Below are 19,530 nucleotides of genomic sequence, written 5' to 3' on the forward strand. Positions count from 1 at the left end.
AGCTTAAGCATAAGGATAGGCCAATCATAGCAGATTTTAATTAGGCAGAAATGTCTGTGTTGAATCAAGAATAATAGCAATTTGAGATAGCAGCAGCCCATTCAATCTTGCTCATTGAGAATATTGTGTTGCATTCATTTTGTTGGCATGTGGTGTTTTATAAGAAGCCTCAAATATGTTGCATTTCATATCTTGTTTGTTCATCAGACCGAACTATGGTCTTCACATTAGTAGTTTCAAATTTGTCAATAATAATTTCATTGAACAGAACATTTGCTCGGAGTCGCAATCAGCATGATTACTCTGTGCACCTGGATCGCTGCATTAGACTGTCAATAAATGGCGTAGTCTCCAGCAGCTCCAGCACATGGTTTAGTAATTGCTCCTGCCATTGATTCTTTGTGTTCGGTGAATCATTCTCAGACACATTTTATTTTCCCATTGGATAGTGCATTGGCCAGATTGAATGCAAATATTTGTGGCAGCTATTTGTGGTCTCAACTTCATTGCAATATAGATTTGATCCATTGACTGAACCACATATATTTGAAAGGATTTGTGAGTTCCTTGAATGCATGGGTGCTTTATGATGCCATTTGTTGTTTGGGGCAACATTTCATTGGTCCAAGCCTTACTTTTACACTACATGATTGAATTTATTATGCTCTATGATGATGTGTGGACTTTTATCAAGTATTATGAACATGTACACATGCAAGTTTATAATTTGTCCTCTTAATCCCTGTAGATTATTAATGTTTGAAATTTTGTGAACTGCAACTTCTATCTATGCATCAACAAATCTTTGAAAACCCCAAGACTCTCAATTGTTGCTTCATCCATGGAAGACTATCATCTTCATATCATTACTTCGTAGCACTATCACCGTGTGCATTATACCATCCATCTTTCATGCTTAAAATCTTCTCTTCTGTTATTCAAGACAGTCATGAATGATGATTATTTACAACTTTATATTCTTCATTTGAGATTTTCAATACCTATTGAGATAGTGAACAATGAAACTCTTTACTGCTTGAGAAGGCCAGTCTTTGTACAAAAGAAAAAAACCAATGGATAACAAGGTTGCTTTTCCTTAGAAATCTCTATAACATGGCTATTTCAGCCTGACATACTCATCCTTTGGTTGCCATGTCACTATCGAATAGGAGCCTATCATTTTCATGTTCTTGACTCACATCATAGTGCTTGTTTCTCAATAATGTGTCTTCATGAAATGCCACATCAGACTGCCAGTGCTCCATTCTTCTTCCACGGCAAATTTCACTTGGCATGCCTCTATACATGTCCACTCTTGCTATTCAAAAGACTCTTATCTATGCATTCATCTCCTTTTACTAAGCGTGTCCCATAATACTCTTGAACACCATACTCCAACACACATGATTTCTTCCTTGTAAAGAAACTGCCATTTCTTCCTTGTTGAATGTTGTTCATGTTTCATTTTTTATACTCATTTCCTTTTGATGGAAACATTGCCCACTATAATGCCATAGCTGCTCCTCTTTTACTCACTTTCTTAGCTTTGAGTGTGATCATGGTTGTCTTCTTTGATATCATGTAAAGATCCATTGCTTTCACAAACCCTTATGCCTTCCTCAGACCACCTTATCACATCTCAGTTCTCTTGTTACCGAAACTCTCTCCACATAACTTTAAGCAACATCATTCAATCATTTACATTTGCCACAATGAGTATTACTGTTGTGATATACGTCGTTTTCTTTGAACCATATGATACTCTAGACCTTCAAGACAACCATGGGCATTGATTAAGTATTCAAAAGAAACTTTTATGAGCTAAAAAAGACCTGATTCAAGGATTTTAAATATCTCTCATCTTTGAAAACTTCACACAGACTTGAAAACTTTAGTAGAGCTTAAATCCTTGACAAGGGCATACCTAGCAAAAGATGAGAAAAACAAAGCATGGATTCAGCAATGTGGACGGAAAGTCTACGAATTTCTGGAAATTTTCCAACATCCCATGCAATATTCCAACATTATCTCTTCCTTGATGTCCAAAGATGAGGACTTGTTCATTAACAAACAGCAAAACCCCACTCTTTCAGCGTGGGCAACATAACCTTCATCTATGTGACTTAAATTTTTGTTTGATGGCTGTGACGTGTCTATTCTCCTCCCAAATAGTGCAACATGCCATGAATGCCCATGTTATTGAAGACTCCTCCAACTGTAAAGAAACTAAAGCCCTATTTTCTCATAGGATATGAATGTAGAGACTTTAACAAATTTTATATTTTCCCTCCCTTGGCAAGGATTTTGGACTACGAGGATTAATGTTTTGCTTCAAACTTTAAGTGCTTATGATATCAAAAAATAACTGACTTCATCATGACATTCACATTTTCAAGGTTCAAAACACTTACATCTCCCTTATTGAACTAGAACTACAAAAATGTTGTCCTAAACCATTGAAAAGCATTTTTTTGATATTTTGTGACAAAAACGTGCAAAATATATTCGTAATAACTTGGTGTACCACTATTACAAGTCATATATCTGTGTTTCACTATTGTTGCATCCCTCTCCACTGTAAATAATAGTGACCATTCTTTTTATGGTCATGATCATGTATTATTACTACCTTATTTACTAGTACTCATGTTGTCCTTCACATTACTCTCTATCACTGTTCAAGAGATGCACTTTCATTAATGAGAATGGTTTGTCAAAAGTGAATGTAAACTATGAAGAGACTCCTTAAAACCTTCTGAATAACCTCTACTTTGATTGAAACTACCTTGTAATATTTTTTTCCTTTGTTATTGTTGACGTTTTTTTCGCCATTGATTCTAAAATTGAGGCCATTCCAGGAGTCACCTTCATCAACGATACCATGCAAAATTCCGACAAAGCCCTAATAACCCGATAGGCCCTCATCTTGCTTTCCATCGCACACTCACTGCAGAGAATGCCATGTGTTGAAGTTGTGGAGTTTTAAGGGAAGGAGGACAGTCAGGGCCATAGAAAGTCTAACGGTTCGCCATGTGTCCAACCTATGATAGGACCTTTCCGAGATCCAAAGAGCCCCCAATAGTTATGCAATATACTATGTTGTTTGATCATCTAAAAGTGACAATCGAGGCACTCCCACAATACATGAACATCTTTTCATTTTGATGGCAGGAGTTTCAATCAATGCATAGTCATCACGTATGCCACACGCAGAAAGAGGACAATGATTACAAAGCCAAAATGCTCAAAATGATTGTAACAACCACCATGATGGTCCTTCCAAATGGTGTGATCACAAGCTATTCTAGCAATGTTTTTGAGATTCAGTTAAGGGATCTTTTCTATAAAAGACCTATTTAAACATTGTAAAAAAGGGGGGAGGCCATTTGGAGAATTCAGTTAGATCTAGATTTTTTATTCATACAAGGATTGTTCATTAGCAGAACAACATAATATAGCTATATTTGTATTCTTCCAACCCTAGTCTTGTATTCTTTGCATGTTTAATAGAAAAAATATACTAGACTATGCCTAGTGTTGCTTTTTATGTATGGTTCTCTCTGTCTTACTGACATTACAATGGATCAGTGCTAGTTTGGTCATGGTGATGTTCTTTTTATCAGATTCCTTTCACTTGCTGACAGGCTCTGGGCTCTATGTGCTAAGAGGAAGCTATTTTCTCTTCCTTCTAAAATCTTCTTAGATGAAGATCTCACGAAGGCTCAGGTTATAGAGCTCAAACAGGCTAGCAGAATTGTTGCTGAGGTGAGGTGGCACCTAAAAGTAGTTATTAGAGATTCCCCTCCCAGTGGTTGGGAAGAGACGCAAGCCCCCAAGGCCAAATGACGGTCCCACTAGCAATCGGACAAGAGGGAGACCCCCACTTGCCCCCTTCTTGTTAACTGCTAGAATGGTAATGGTTCTTTATGGTCATTACCTAGTCTTCTTTGTGATGTTGTGGGTACCGTGGATATTCGTGTCATAACCGAGACTCATGAGAGTCCCGCACGTCCTCTTCCAAGTGTTGCCAATTTTTAGTGGTTATCTATTTGTCGTGAGGAGGTTCGTGTTTCTGAAGGTGTACGGGGCTCCGGTGGTGTTGCTTGTTTGATTAAGGATGATATTTTTAGTACCACTTCTATTGTACACTCAGACACGTTTGCCAAATTTATGTGGGTCTGCATTGACCGTAAGTGTCACCATCAGAGAGATCTTTATTTCGTTGCTTGCTACTTTCTACCAACCTCCTCTCACTATGCTATTCATGTTACCGATGACGGAGACCCTTTTATCGATCTTTGTGAGACCATTTCTCAGTTTGCTGCTCTAGGGGGCATTATTTTACTCAGGGACTTTAATGCGAGAACCAGAATACTCCAGACTCCACTTTATGATCGCAGTTTGGATTCCATATGCTCCACTGAGATTGATATTGCCTATTTAGGGCTTCAGAGGAGTTCTGAGGATGTGCATGGGCCGTTATCTATTTATGGCAGACATTTGTTGCGGCTTTGCGAGTCTTCTGGCTTGGTGATCTTGAACGGCCTCTCCTGCTTTCTTGGTTCTAAGATCTTCACTTGTTGGCCTCATTGTGGTGGTGTTAGTGTCATTGATTACACCCTGGCTTGTCCCTCCTTCATACCTTGCATTCGCAGTTTTACCATTTTGCGCCTTCCTCTGACGGATCATGCTCTCCTCAATACTCTTATTAGCCTCTCCCCTCTCATGTCACCTCATCATTCATCTATCACTGCTTGCTCACTCATTTGCTTCCATTTTCTCGATGGTGATTTTGAGCTCTATTCCGCTCATCTCTCGAGACTCCTCAATCCTTCGTGCTTCTCGGACTCATGCGAGGCCGCCTCCATGTTTGACTTGCTCACGTCGGCTATCCTTAAGTCTGCATCGTCCTCCTTTGCTCCTTCGCAGCAAGCGTCGTAGTACCTGCCCCATGAACCAGTGGTTTGATTCGAACTGCAAATCTTTCCATCATTTTACGCAATCTGCTTTTGAGGCTCACTCCACTGACTTTGCCAGTATTCGCTCGTCTTATCTTCGTTTTCTTCGGAATAAGAAGTGTAACTTTGTTGCTTCTAAGTGTAAATCTCTTTGTTCTACGCTGATCCACAATCCCCAGCTCTTTTGGCGCACTCTTTTCCCCCATACCCCTCCACCCTCCACCCTCGACTTTCGCTCCCTCACCTTGCACACCATGGCTCTTTATGACATTCCTGGACAGCCTTCCATTCACCCCTCTTTGCCTCCTTTCATCCGCCTTTTCACCCCTTCCCACATTTATGAGGCTATCAAATCCATGAAGTGTAGTCGAGCTATTGATGAGGAGGGTTTCCAAGCTGAGCTTTTCAAGTTCAGTGCCTCAGTTCTAGGCCCCTATCTCTCTATTCTTTTTAATAGAGTGATTCACACTGGGTTTCCGACCTCCTGGTCTAGACATCTAATTTTTCCCATTCACAAGACCAGTCCTGTCTCAGATCTGGGGAACTACAAAACCATCATGATTGGGCACACTTTTGCCAAACTATATGCGACAGCTCTTAATGCTATGCTATCTGCGAAGCTCGACAGGATTGGTTGTAGGGCTAGAGGGCAGGCCGGTTTTTGGTCAGATTATCAAACTATGGATCATATCTTCACATTACGAGCTATTATTGAGGAGGCCAGACATAGATCGGAGGTGGTCTACTATTGCTTTGTTGATTTTCGCAAAGCTTTCGATTCTGTTCCTAGGGTGGCTCTGTTTGAGAGACTTAGGGAGATTGGTATTTCTGAGATGCTACATATCGCTATTATGAGATTGTATGAGACTGTGGTTCATAGATTCCGGACCCCTGAGGGTTTCTCGGATCAAATCCATAGCACCATTGGGGTTAAGCAGGGGTGTCCTCTCTCTCCTTCTTTATTTGGGTTGTATATTGATGAGCTTGAGGACTTTCTCTTGAAGTCTTCACTCCCGAGGGATGGTTGTTTTCTTCATCAAGTTTTGATCTCTATCCTTCTTTTTGCAGATGATGTGGTTCTCCTTGCTTCCTCTCCAGACAGGTTACAGAGACTTCTTGATGGCTTGGCTTTATTTTGTGATCACAGATAGCTTGTGGTTAACTTGGGTAAGACTCGGGTCATGGTCTTTAATTGTTTAAAGACTTCTCATCTTCAGTTCATTTTTCAAGGTAAGGAGATTGAGATCACTTCATCCTACACATATTTGGGGGTCATTTTTTCGGTCTGCGGTTCAGTATGAGACCTGCTATTCAGCCCAAAGTTAATAAGGGAATGGGTTCTCTTGCTTTGCTTGAGAAACAGTGTTTCAGACATCACTTCTAGGATACCTTGTCTAAGCTATCCCTCTTAGACACTTTGGTGTGGCCAATTGTTTTTTATGGTTCTGTGGTTTGGGGCCCTTCTCTTCTTAGCTCAAACTGGGCCTCGATTGAGCTGGTTCAGACTTTGTTCTTGAGGCACATCATTAGATGTCATAGGTTCACTCCTCACAGTGTCATTTTTGCTAAGTTTGTTGTTCATCCTTTCAGACTCGCGGCCATTTTTTATTTAGTTTGGTTCCTTCATCGTCTTCGTAGGTTTCCTAATACTATTGGGGACCCGAACCACTACTCCTATTTAGTTTATTGCTCTTCTATTTCCATTGCGGATGCTAAGTCTAGTTCTCACACGCAATGTTGCTATGCGCAGATTTCTTCTTCGTTGAGTTTGATTGGGATTGACATTGGTCGTCTCCCTCCTTTTCAGTTCTCTTTGGATGCCCTACTCATCTTCTCCCTTCTTGACAGGAGCTAAATGAGCATGTTCGTCTTGATATCTATAGACGTTACATTACTACTACTTGGGTTAACCCTCCTGGCGGATTATGTCCACGTATGTCTTTATATGCGGAGCACTTTTTAGAGATTCTTGATGGGATTATTGCCCATCCCAGCTATCTTTCACGATGGTGGTCTCATGCCCTACAGATCTCTTTAGGTTCTTTCAGAGTTGGTTCTCATTGTCTTCAGGCCCAGACTGATCATCATATTGATAGTGGGGAGCGGATCTATATGCTTTGCACTTTAGGGGAGGTGGAGAATGAGGCTCATTTCCTTTTGCGATGTCCTATTTACTATGAGATTAGAGGGAGATTCTTTTGTCTGTTCAGGGAGTGCTTTTCTCTCCATGACTTTTTCAGCTATTATGATCAGAGATGTCTTGCACTTTATCTTCGTGAGGCCGCCATGCTCTGTGATAGCACGATCCAGACACTGCTTCCCCACCGGCACTCATCTACTCAACTCATTACTGCCTTCTTTACACCATTATCCCCTTTGTGTGGTGTGAAAAGGTCTTCTAGCTCTATTCGGTCTACCAAGCTTTCCAGATGTGTCAGATCCTGTTCTGACTACTTGCACCAGCGACACTCCTCTAGGAGAGGCCAGAGACAATGCAGTGCCTCTGCACATCGGCATTTGTATCATTCAGTGACAGATTTCTTCTAGCCCAAGAAAGACAACTAGCGCTTTTCCTATCTCTATTCTTTCTTGCTATTACTTTGGTTGTATTCATTTTTGTTCAAACACCTTTGTGTGCTCCTACTGGTGTTCGCTTCATTGTTGTAATCCTTTCAGTCCCATAGACCTCTTTTTGGTCTTTTGTTGGACATTAATATCATTATCTTATCTTATCTTATCTTATCTTATGGATGGTTTTAAGGTTTTGTGTCATTTCTAAACAAATGTAGTTATTTTTTGTTGCTTTTTAGGCTCTTACAAATGAATTAGTTTACAAGTTCTTGCATCATGTTTGCTTACCACTCCAATGCTTGTGACCTAAGGTTATACCATGCCATTACAATGAACGAGATTCTCTAAATTGTTATTTTAGGGGAGTATAATGAGAATGTCTTCCCTGCGAAACTTAACAAATGCTTCTCACAAGGGGATATGAATGCTTTGGTCTGTGTCCAGTATCTTGCCATCGCGTTCTCTCCCTAACAATGAACAGTTTGTGGTGTCATGTGTTCATTTTGGGGGTCTAGTGTTCTCATTATTGTTGAAGAAAGCTCAAAGGGTTTTAACATCATTGGCAAATCGCCTTGGTTTTGTTTGAGATGCCTCTCTTTTTCAAACCACATGAAAAGTGCCGGCTTCTTTAACATCCAGAGGTTGCTTCACAAGATGCATCCCTATCCCGCCCCTACAAAGCTTCTAAATTGTCCCAATCTAAGTGAGAGACTAGATCCGAGATCAACATTTATAACAACAATATCCTCTAAACTTCATGACAAACATTTCCTTTTCAAAAACAGTTTCACACCAAATGTGGTCTCTGCTTTTCATGGTACAGTGACCTATTACAGTGGTTCCCTATTCTTCAAGTGTTTGTCCTCTTTGATCTAAAACAGTGTCTTCATCATTACTCTTTTGTACTAGTGCTCTTGATGAGGTTCTTCAAACATTTCTCTTCTATAAGACATGGCAATTAAGGAATTTCTTAATGACTATCCTTGACTCTTTTATGAAACCCCTAGCTTTGTTAGGGCTTCCAAGCTTCATGACTTCTTGTTTTCACTATTATGGTCCTATGATCCTGTAATAGTCTTATTTGTTGGAATATTATGGTTCTCTTATCATATTATGGTCTTAATTGTTGGAATATTATGGTCCTATTATTTATTTTGTCTTATTATGGTCCTATGATCCTGTAATGGTCTTATTTGTTGGTACAGTGACCTATTACAGTGGTTCCCTATTCTTCAAGTGTTTGTCCTCTTTGATCTAAACAGTGCCTTCATCATTACTCTTTTGTATTAGTGCTCTTGATGAGGTTCTTCAAACATTTCTCTTCTATAAGACATGGCAATTAAGGAATTTTTTAATGACTATCCTTGACTCTTATATGAAACCCCTAGCTTTGTTAGGGCTTCCAAGCTTCATGACTTCTTGTTTTCACTATTATGGTCCTATGATCCTATAATGGTCTTATTTGTTGGAATATTTGTTGTTGCACCAAAAGCTACAATTTTATTGCCCAGTACAAATGTCGTATTTAACCTCAGCCACAAAAGGTGTTTAAGCAATTTCATGAATCTTCAAGGAGTTGACCACCAAGTAAACAAACTCGCCCTTGGCAGTGACTGAGCTTTCAGTGTCATGTCCCCTTTTCAAATAATTAAAAAATAATAATCTTTGCTAAGGCAGGCAAGCCCAAGAAAGTGAAGTTTCGGAAAAAGGGGGTTAATCTTTGGAAACCGTTGGACTAATAAATGAAAATTATTATTAAAATATGTTTCATTAACCTCTCTTGGACGTGAGTTATGGTTATGCCCTCTTTTAAGGGGTTTGGAGGCATTTTGGGCTGATTTCCAGAACTTGATTTTTGCTCATTCTTTGTTATTCTTCAGAGGCTGCCAAACCTGTGGAGAAGGAGACCCAAGAACGGGAGTTTGCAGGTTTCCAGGGAGACCCAAGAATGGGAGTTTGCAGGTTTCCAGGAAGGCTAAGGACGGGAGTTTGAAGCCATTCCATGTGCATGCTCATACAAAGTTTGCCTTTGTGTTGAACAGTGCAGATTTGTGGGTTTTAGGATTTATTAATAATAGGTGAAGCTGTGAAGCTTTTGGCACTATTTCTGGCATACCCGATTTGGGGTTTCTTGAGAAATTTGGTGGATCTTTGTGATATTAGTTGTTTGATCTTAAAGATCTGATTAGAGGTTGGAAATATCATACAAAACCAGTAAAGGGACATCACAGTGGTATCAGAGCCATGATCTTGCCAGCCTGAAGGTTTGTAGAAGTTTGCATGTCAGTTTTGAGAACTACCCAAATCTTGCATGTCATAATTTATGGTTGCATGTTGCTTATCAGCTGCATGTCAAAATTTATGGTTGCATGCTACTTCTAATCATTTTCATGTTAGTTCTTGGTGAATTTGGTGGTTGTAGAAGTTTGCATGTCAGTTTTGACAACTACCCAGATCTTGCATGTCAGTTTTGACAACTACCCAGATCTTGCATGTCATAATTTATGATTGCATGTTGCTTCTAATCAGCTGCATGTCAAAATTTATGGTTGCATGCTACTTCTAATCATTTGCATGTTAGTTCTTGGTGAATTTGGTGGTTGCATGTTGCTTCTAATCAGTTGCATGTCAAAATCTATGGTTGCATGCTACTTCTAATCATTTGCATGTTAGTCCTTGGTGTTTGAAGAAGTTATATCCTATTGGGGTTACACTCTACTTTATCCAGAATGGACAAGTACAGAGTCTCAGAGGACACGATCTTGGACAATTGATGTCCAGAGTCAAAACAGTAAAAAGGATGGTTATTTAGACATTCGAGATAAACTTATGAAAATAAGCCATGACATGTCTGAACAGTTGGTTGAGCACCACCGTATGATGAATGACATGGTTTCCGACCCAGCTAAGGTGGATAAGTTGACTAGATTTCTATTTGGCAAATTTTCTCACAGGGTAGATGACACAATTACCAAGAATTTGCATGAGGAGTCTGAGAAACTAGCTTATAGCCAAGCAGAGGTCTCAGATTCTACTCCGCCACAGGAGGCAGTGAGAAAAGATATTACACAGATTGATAGTAATGGTCAACTTGATACTCAAATTGAGACAATTGTATACAGGTCGTTAAAGGGTGATGCCACAGGTATTCAGGGTGGTATATTTACAACAGGTAGTGACTACAGTGTAGTGGGTTCAGATGATGATTATGAGGATGTTGTTGTGCAGGATGGTGAGATACCTGGTAGAGATGAGCAGACATTGAGCATTCATGACTTTGCTGAGAAAGAGTACCAGGCACAGTTAGATGCTTCATCACATAAGGTTGAGGCTGGTAGTACTTCACATGATTTGTCCAGCCAGCTGAAGGTGAGTGAAGACAATATTGAGACTTCATTATCTCATCATGACAGGTATGTGGAGTTAGTTGGTATTGGTCATATTACTCAAGTGAGGATTTTTCTTGAGTTACCAGTTGATTCTAGTTTACAGATATGGACTCAAGATTGTTATATTGGCATTTGGGATTCAGTTGATAGGAGATCTTTAACACTTTTTGGTAGCAGTGTTTGTTTGGGTGCTATCATGGATTTGATTAGCAGATTGCACGGTGTTGTCTTTTCTTGTGCTAGCAGCTTGTCCGATGTTGGTATTAGTTTTTATACACCGGTGTTGGGCTTTGTTCATATATCCAGTCGACCATACTTTCTGGAATGTGTTGATGATCTTTCATATTTGGCAGTGTGTACAGATGAGTCCCAGGATCATATTGGCATTGATGACATCCAGGAGGATGCAGTGGGCAGTTTTGAAGACTTAGTTTCTTTGGGTACAGAGGAGTTGGACAGCAGTGCTACAGTTTTTGATACTCCGTATGTTGATATGAGCTTTACAGATGATTCACAGGACATGGATGGTAATACTCTAGAGACTAGTAACTTTGAGGATACTCCTTTAGACAGTGCATCAGAGGAGGTTTGTCGGAGAAAGTCAAGCCAGTGCCATCATGTGTCTAATCAGTTGAGAGTTAGTGACCAAGACATTGCTATCACTTGCCAGCATTTTGATGCTGCTCTTCAGTTGTTAGCAGTTTATGGATGGGGTTCTCCTACTAGTGATGAGTAGGAAGGCAGTTATCTTTCCTTGACAGAGTTTGACTCTTTATGGGAGGCTATCCGAATTTTGAGACAGGATTATATGCAGTTGGTAGCCGATAGAGATTATCTTATGGAGTGGGGCAGTACAGCATACGATGCATTGTTGGCCAAGGAAGATGAGGTGAGTGAGCTTACTCAGCAGCTTGAGGTGACTTCTGAGATTCTTGAGAGTACACAATTGGATTTCAAGGAGTCACAGTTTCATTTGGCTAAGGTGACCATGGAGTTAGAGCGACTACAGTCTTTACCTGATTCTATACAGTCACAAGCTGTGGTGTTTGGTGATCCGAGGATGTCCATGGCCGAGATTGTCAAAGACAGTGCAGATGGGGATGCATCCATCCTTGATACTAACATTGGCATATCAGGTTCATTCCCACTAGAGTCAGGTTCAGTTGAGTTGGGTGTTGTAGCAGATTGTTGTATGCCTGACATGGTGGTGGCCTCTAGTACTGATGGCACAGAGACTAGAGATGTATCAAAGATCATGTGTGATGTTGGTGAGTCGGGAGTTGGCATGGTTCCTGCTAGTAATACTACTCCCTTAGTGATATCTTCAGAGGTAGTAGTCAGTTCCAACATGGTTAATGATCAATTGCAGTTAGTTTCATCTGGATTACAGTTTGAGCCACTAATTGAGATTGGCGCATTCTATCGGCATTACACTATGAGGTACGCTCATCAATTTACCTTTGATGACCATGTTGATGAGATGATGATACAGAGATGTACTTTGGTTCCTAGTGCTTATCATCAGTTATGGGACAGTTTGATGCCTCAAGATGAGAGTTGTGATGGGCATGACATGGTGATAGGTTCTGCAGTTGACAGCTTGATAATATGTGACTTAGAGCAGGAGTTTGGGAGTGATGCTTCAGTGGGTGTTGTTATTGATTCTACTCCTTTGGCTATGACATCTCTTGACTTAGCTAGTGATCAGTCACAGTGGGTTGTATCACTTGTTCATGGTGAGCTGTTGACTAAGGTTGGTTTTTTTAATCAACATTATATTGCAGGGTATGTACATCAGTTAGCATTTAATCCTTGTTTTGAGGAGTTGATGGCAGGAAAATTTGGTTTGGATTCCATTTCTTACTCTTTATCTTGTAATGTCTTTTCACCATCAGCAGTGCATGGGAGTTATGGTTATGAGATAGTGGCCGGTGATTTGCAAAGTTGTGTTGACTGCAGGAGTTGTACAGTGTGTGGATTCTCCATACTTGGTACAGTTCATTCGAGAGCGTTCACCATTGTTGCAGAGTTGGATTGTACATTCTGTATAGGCCAGTGGGATGCATTGATGGTATTTACTGTGTTGGTAGTTTGATTTGTCCACTTTACTTGGGTTCTGATGTTCTAAGAGTTTGTGTCTCATGGGTTTTTTATTGTGGTAGTGGTGATTTTGGAGTTTGGTTGAGCTATAATTGTCAGTTTGATTATGGATTCCTCTTGGTCATATTGCAGAGGATATTGCAGGAGCCTGTGTTAATTGGTAGTAGTATAGTTCATGACTACATTTGGGATCCGGGTGGATTGATTGGTTTATTGTTCAACCATTGCTTGAGGACAAGCAATGTTTGGGAGGGGAGGACTTGTCATGTCCCCTTTTCAAATAATTAAAAAATAATAATCTTTGCTAAGGCAGGCAGGCCCAAGAAAGTGAAGTTTCGGAAAAAGGGGGTTAATCTTTGGAAACCGTTGGACTAATAAATGAAAATTATTATTAAAATATGTTTCATTAACCTCTCTTGGACGTGAGTTACAGTTATGCCCTCTTTTAAGGGGTTTGGAGGCATTTTGGGCTGATTTCCAGAACTTGATTTTTGCTCATTTTTTGTTATTCTTCAGAGGCTGCCAAACCTGTGGAGAAGGAGACCCAAGAACGGGAGTTTGCAGGTTTCCAGGGAGACCCAAGAACGGGAGTTTGCAGGTTTCCAGGAAGGCTAAGGACGGGAGTTTGAAGCCATTCCATGTGCATGCTCATACAGAGTTTGCCTTTGTGCTGAACAGTGCAGATTTGTGGGTTTTCGGATTTATTAATAATAGGTGAAGCTGTGAAGCTTTTGGCACTATTTCTGGCATACCCGATTTGGGGTTTCTTGAGAAATTTGGTGGATCTTTGTGATATTAGTTGTTTGATCTTAAAGATCTGATTAGAGGTTGGAAATATCATACAAAACCAGTAAAGGGACATCACATTCAGCACCCACTAAAAGGAGACTCGAACCCATGACCCAAGCCTCTGATGCCAATTGTAAGAATCATTTTCATTACACCAAAAGCTTGCACTGTCAATGCCCAATATAACTGTTATATTTAACCCAACCCACAAGAGACGATTAAGACATGTCATGAATCTCAAAGGACGTGTTGGCCACCAACTCGACATTATTCATATCATTGTCATTCATAACATTGATTTGTTATTGTCTTTCTCTAAGATCATGGCATATTAATCTCTCACTTACTATTTTATCTATGCTATCTTTACTGCTAATTTGATCACTCTTTCATAGTAAAGCATTGTGACAGTGGATCACTACTTTTGCACACAAACGTCTCTCTCCTAGAACAGTGATTGCAACTGTGTGACAGCCAAAAGCGTTGATAAAATAGTCAAACATGCTATGGAAATAATGAAAACCTCTAGAACAAAGAAAGACCTCCAAAAAATAGTGATTTATCCTTTCATAGAAAAATCAACAGTTGTTGGTCTCTAAAACTTTTACACCCTTTGTCTTCTTTTGTGCCCTATAACAGTACATAGACCTTGCCATGACAATGCTTTTCAAACTTTTACAAAACTGTCGTCTACTCTATTAATGAAAGTATCAAGACAATATTGCACCTTCTTGAATAGAAAACTTCTTCACATGCCAATGATGAATCTCCAAAAACAAAAACTCTCCAAAAGAAATGGACAGGACATATTATACAATGCATCCCTATGCATGGACAATTAAAGTATTCTTATGAAAATATAGACTCAATAAAGTAGTAAAAACTTTGTATCCTAGTGAAAAACTCTTATAGAAACATAACGTCTGGAAATAAACACTAATCTCAAGAAAATCTCTAGCAAACACAAGGAACAACAACAACAAACGTCTAGAAAAACAGTGATAATTCCTTCAACAATGATGAAAACGCTTGAAATCACAAAAGAACAGATGAATGCATTGGATACTGTGAGTTTTCTTAAACCCTACCTCATTCTAAAGATAAATCAATGTCCACTGCTATTCCTAGTTGCAGAACTGCCTTCCATTCTTTGACATCGGTTGTTCACTATTGTAAATCTGCCCCTTTTCACAAGATACTCACTGCTTTCATTACATAAATTGTTCCATTGACCAGATTTGTTGTTCAATGATGAATGACCACTGCTCTTGCTTGAAACTCTGCTATTATTCATCAAGATTGCTCACTCTTGAACAAGAGATCAGAAGAGGAAAGAATGGAGTTATAGTAAATATTAGAATTTATTGTTTTAGAGGCAAAGTTGTCATAAAGCACATAAAAATGATGAATTATGATACAATCATACAAGAAATGAAAACTTTATCTAAAGTAGATTCTCATACTAATTTATTAGTCATTATAACTATGCAAAAGATGAGGTATTTTTATATTGCATTAGAGAAATGTGATTGTACTTCAAGAGATTTTATATTTATCCAAAGAAAAATCATGTTTGAATAGAAAAAATTACGAGATGAAACAAAAAATGTGGAAGAAAGAAAAAAATTCAGTGTATTAAAAAAATTAGTCAACGTAATAATATACAAATGTTGAACAAGAAAAGGTTCCTTGTGAGGATCCCTACAGATCACACATTGAAATTGCTTAAGTTAGTTGGAACAACATTAGTATTTTTATAATTATTACATGGTTTCCCTTAAGTTTATTAGTAGATTGTTTTTTTCTTATTGAGTTATTTTCTAAAGTCTTTAGTTTTTTGTTTTTTCGTATAAAAGACACTAATGAAATTTGTTTCTACAATACAATGTCGTTTTACACAGTATTTTTTCTAAACATGAACAAAATATCTATCACAGAGATTTGACTCCTGAAAATATTTTGTTGAAGTTAAATAAAAATTATCAATGCGCAAAAAATTATAATTTCAGTATAAGTAATCCAATTAAATATGAGTCCAACTTTAACTACAAAAACATTGGTAAGATGTTTTTATCCTTTTCCTTATAATTATGCATTATTTCTGCTTCTTTAAGATCACAAACTTGTTTTAATTGTTTGTTGAGTTAGCAGATCAGTAATCCAAAGAGGACTTTGGACTCAACAAACAATTAAAACAAATTAGTGATATCAATAGGTAGAAATAATAAATAATTATAAAAATGAAGAATAAAAACACTTTACTATTTCTTTTGTAGTTGAAGTTGGAATCATATTTAATTGAATTATTTATATTGAAATCAAAAAAAATCGCACAAAGATAATTTTTATCAAACTTGAACAAAATATTCTCAAGAGTCAAATCTCAGTGATAAATTTTTTGTTAATGTTTAGAAGAAAAACTGTGCAGAATGGCTTTGCATTGAAGAAAAAAAAACCTAATTAGTATTTTTTATTTGAAAACATAAAAAGCTAAAAACTTTTTAAAATAACTCAATAACAAAAAAAAAATCTACTAATAAATTTAAGAGAAAGCATATAATAATTATTAAAATATTAATGTTGTTCCAACTAACCACATCAATTTCAATATGTGATAAATAGGGATCCTCACGGGGCACCTCTCGTTGTTTAGTATTTGTATATAATTATACTGACAAATATCTTTAATAAACTTGAATTTTTATCTTACATCCACATCTTTTGTTTCATTTTGTAATTTTTTTGGGTCAAAACATGAATTTTGTTTGGATAGTGACAAAATCTCTTACAGTGCAATCAGATTTCTCAAATGCAATATAGAAATACTTTGTCTTTTGTATAGCCATAATAGCTAATACCATTAGTGTGAGAATCTAACTTGAATAAAGTTTTTACTTTTTGTATGTTTGCATCATTATTATTCATTTTTATGCACTTTACAACAACTTTGTCTATAAGACATTAAATTTTAATGTTTACTATAACTCCATTCTTTCATTTTCCAATCTCCAACACAAGAGTGATTGTACATTCATCCAATTCAAGCTGCTTCCATGTATAATTAGTCATAGTCCAAGAACTGTGTGAAAAATATCTACAAAAAATATAATAGATCAATTAGAAAAAAAATGTGGTAATCAATTGATATCAATCTAGAGTAGATTATTGCCTTTTTGAAAAGAAAAGAAGCACACAATAACACTAATTGATAAATAGTGTAGAAACCTTAATGTCTTCATCTTAAGGTGTACATAAGTAAAACAATTCACTTGTAAACAAATGTTAACCAATTACTTGGTTTAGGGAATGCATTAATTTTTGAATTGTAAACCTAGGTTTTGTATATTTTTGTATTCACATGTATTTCATTTATATTCCTACTACTTGAAATTGTCAATGCTTCATGCCAGAAATGAAGATGAACAACAAACAAAATAAAGGAACAATAAGACACAACAGATTCAACATTTGACACAAATGAATTATCCTGGAAAACAGTCCAACTTAAGGGAGAATAACACAGCCACAAATATATCACTTATAAATATTTATGAATGTACAGAAAAACTGATTTACAATTTGACTAAACACATGGCTAAGCTGAGGTGGTGATTATTGCATCAATCAATGTACAAACACTAATAAAATTCCTTATTATCAATCTTCTTGAAACAAAAAATATCAATGTGCAATCATACAAATTCCACGTGGAAGAATATATAAAATTGTCTCGACTCTTCATTGTCTTGTCATTAAAAAGTGGAGACAAGACCCTTTGTTGTCTTGAACCTCCATTGCCTTGACATTACAAAGAAACTAATGTTATCTGTTGAGTTGTCTTCAATAATATATCTATTTCTTTCAAATATAGGAGAGAAAGATGTTACATCCCAAATTTTGCCTTAAATTTTTAAATTTGATCGTAACTGTCGGTTTAACGAACTATTACCTTTCCTGATCATGTGAAATGTTAGTTATTTATATATGTTGTATCAAATGTTAACAAATTATTTCTCTTCTTGGTCATGTGAAATGAGTTAGTTATTTATATATGTTGTACCAACTGATAACGAATTATTTCTTTCATGATCATGTGAAATGAGTTAGTTATTATAGACATTGATGAAATAACCAGTAACCTATAACTGTTATTAGATGATTAGTAGTTGTTTGATTTGAATTAACAATCAATATATTTTTGAATTAATGTGTTGGCGAGAATGCTTTTGCTTGGGTGATTACAGGAGGAGACTGAAGAGAGGTTAAGCATTGCTAAACGGGATCATCAAAATGGGATGGTTGTTTGGTTCAGTCATCAGGATCGGCAGGTATGACCTAAGACTCCCTTGGAAAGGATACGAAGACTTGACCATAGGTTGCATTATGGGACCGCATGAGCTATTTGGAAAACCATGTAATAAAAACATAAAATAATCTAAATTAAAATATAATTCATACCTTTAGAAATTTAATATTAAATCTTCTTATTTTATCATTATAATAAACACTTAAATACGATCATACAAATATAAAAACGAAATGGCACCAATAAATTATAATAATGTAATCTAATGATGTCACCTCATCAATATATATATGTAAACATACATAAAAGCATATAATAATTAAATAAAAGATTAAAATCTTCAATTCCTCCTCATTTCTTTTCCCGCTTTAATTCTTTTCAAAATCAAAATTCTTATTGCATCTGAATGGTCATCTTGAAAACTGATGGAAGCCGAGGAGTCTTGGATAAGTTATTAAGGAGCCATGATCGAATTAGGCAGACATACTCCTTCCATCTCCTGTTCTCTCCAAAACCCATACGTCTACGTTTGAGCTCTCAGCCGAATACCTTCCTTTCTCATACCCCGAATCCCTGCTGATCTTCCAATATATTAATCACTGTTGTTCTTCCAGTATATTATTGTTGACGAATTGAAGTCTGGAATCAGCCTCAAATTTGTGGGAGGACAAGAGGCCTGGCTAGAGCAAAAGATACAATCAAATCTCAAGTCACGATTTCTGATAATGATTTTCTTGTTTATGTATTCCAAGATAAACCGACTGGAATGGTTATTCTAATTGCAAGATTGAATACCATAGAAACAATGCAAAATATAAATCGATCTTACTGAATTCAATATCTAACTCAGCTGATACATAAAGATAGGTAGAGAATAATTTACATATGATTGCCAAATCTTTTTCTTTCTCTTTCTAATTCGACTTCCACCCACAGCCGGCTAAGCCTGTTAAGTAGAGATCAATCCATAGTACTAGCTGTTTGTAATCCGAGGTGTATGAAATCATTCACCAAGTTTTCCTAAGTTTACATCATTTATGAAATCCTTTGGAAGTTGTAATAAACTTGATTGATTATATGAAACCACATCATTACACATGCTTCAATAAAATTTCCAAGCATATTTAGAACACTTTGACACCGAGGAATTCACTTGACAAAGAAGCCATAGAATTGGTGAAGAGGTGTAAAACAAAATCAGAATCATGCGGACACCGAGGAATTCACCCGACAGAGAAGCCAATGAATGGTGAAGAGGTGGAAATAAACCTGCAGACACAACAATGAAATTAGATTGGAATAATAAATAATTAATAGCTCATGCATGCCCTGGTAATAGAATCTATTGTCAAGTCGAGTGGTGGAGATCGGGTTCACAAACCCAACTGAACTCCTTGGCCAAGGTAGTTATAGGCAT

The 19,530-nt window shown here is 37.4% G+C and overlaps 1 long non-coding RNA gene across 3 annotated transcripts in view; it reads right to left on the bottom strand.

The window, feature by feature from the left end:
• LOC149570798 (uncharacterized) overlaps positions 1-19,530 on the bottom strand; it is an 84,638-nt gene that overhangs the window by 15,508 nt on the left and 49,600 nt on the right. The window contains exon 3 of one of the 3 annotated variants that reach the window (XR_016358362.1): positions 16,143-16,901. The exons of the other annotated variants lie outside the window; for them this stretch is intronic. This is a non-coding gene — a long non-coding RNA (uncharacterized LOC149570798). Of the gene's footprint in view, positions 1-16,142; positions 16,902-19,530 lie in introns of those variants that run through there. 3 annotated transcript variants of the gene reach the window in all.

The sequence above is a fragment of the Cupressus sempervirens genome, chromosome 2 (assembly GCF_028749045.1).
Source record: "Cupressus sempervirens isolate cs-2001-9-10 chromosome 2, ASM2874904v1, whole genome shotgun sequence".
In the NCBI taxonomy this organism is placed as follows: domain Eukaryota; kingdom Viridiplantae; phylum Streptophyta; class Pinopsida; order Cupressales; family Cupressaceae; genus Cupressus; species Cupressus sempervirens.